The sequence below is a fragment of the Bubalus kerabau genome, chromosome 10 (assembly GCF_029407905.1).
Source record: "Bubalus kerabau isolate K-KA32 ecotype Philippines breed swamp buffalo chromosome 10, PCC_UOA_SB_1v2, whole genome shotgun sequence".
Taxonomy (NCBI): Eukaryota; Metazoa; Chordata; class Mammalia; order Artiodactyla; family Bovidae; genus Bubalus; species Bubalus kerabau.
In genome coordinates this window covers 85,756,088-85,757,450 of record NC_073633.1, presented here as the reverse complement: position 1 = coordinate 85,757,450, position 1,363 = coordinate 85,756,088, and the positions used below count along the sequence as shown (strand labels likewise).

At 42.9% G+C, this 1,363-nt stretch overlaps 1 non-coding gene across 1 annotated transcript; it reads left to right on the top strand.

Annotated features, from left to right (window-relative positions):
- The first annotated feature begins 352 nt into the window (after positions 1-352).
- LOC129622150 (U6 spliceosomal RNA) lies at positions 353-459 on the top strand. Its single transcript, XR_008699829.1, has one exon. It is a non-coding gene; the product is annotated as a U6 spliceosomal RNA (small nuclear RNA).
- Positions 460-1,363: the final 904 nt, after the last annotated feature.

Sequence of the window (1,363 nt, the reverse complement as noted above, 5' to 3'; positions counted from 1 at the left end):
TTAAATGAAATAGTACATGGAAAGGCACTTAGCAAATTTTGTAATGTAATAGACTAGTGAATTCCCTGGTGGTCCAGTGGTTAACACTTCATGGTTTCACTGCTGAAGGCCTGTGTTCGATCTCTGGTCCGGGAACCAAGATCCCACAAGCTGTGCAACTCGGCCAGAAAACAAAACAAACAAAAGTGAAATGGATTAGAACAAAGGAATGAGAACTAAAAGAAAGAATTTCCATCTGAAATGAATTCCCTCTTTATCCACATCTCAAACAAGCTACTGGCTTCTCAAGACAGATTTTCTAGACTCTCTCATTCACCCTGCTCTGCCTGTTATCTATATTTTGTCTCAAATGTTGCTCGCTTCGGCAGCACATATACTAAAATTGGAATAACATAGAGAAGATTAGCATGGCCCCTGGACAAGGGTAACGTGCAAGTCTGTCAAGCGTTCCATGATTTTAATGGGCATCAAGAGGGAAGAGGGGCCCTGTAAGCGAGACAGCAAAAGAGACACAGATATATAGAAGAGTCTTTTGGACCCTGTGGGAGAAGGCAAGGGTGGGATGATTTGAGAGAATAGCAGTGAAATATGTATATTATCATATGTGAAACAGATCGGCAGTCCAGGTTTGACGCATGAAACAGGGTGCTCAAGGCTGGGGCACTGGGATGACTCTGAGCGATGGGATGGGGATGGAGGTGGAAGGGGGGTTCAGGATGGGGAACACATGCACGCCCGTGGCGGATTCATGTCAATGTATGGCAAAAACCACTATAATATTGTAAAGTAATTAGCCTCCAATTTAAATAAATTAAATTTTGTTTTAAAAAGAGGGAAGAGGGGAGTGGGAGGAATTGGGCGATTGGGATTGACATACATACACTGTTGATACTATGTATAAAATAGATAATTAATGAGAACCCGCTGTATAGCACAGGGCACTCTACTTAATGCTCTGTAATGACCTAATGGGAAGGGAGTCCAAAAAAGAGGGGACATGTGTATACATACAGTTGATTCACCTTGCTGTACAGCAGAAACTAACACAACATTCTAAAGCAACTATACTCCAATGAAAATTGAAAAGTTAATTCTGTCTCAAATGCTCTTAACCCTAAGTCTGCACAGTGTGACACATTCATTGTCTCGCATGCATTAATGACGAAATCCCCCAGAGGAGGGTCCAGTGAGGGTGTGGTGTCCTGAGAGCGGCATTTTAGAGGAGAGGAGACAGTCTGGATGGAGAGGAGGCATCTTTCCAGACTGAGGTTACAGAGAGCAGGATGGGTTGGGAAGAGCTTCAAATGAGCTTGTATATAAGCTCTAGTCTGGGTTTTTCAATGACTAGCTCTGAGTATGTCCA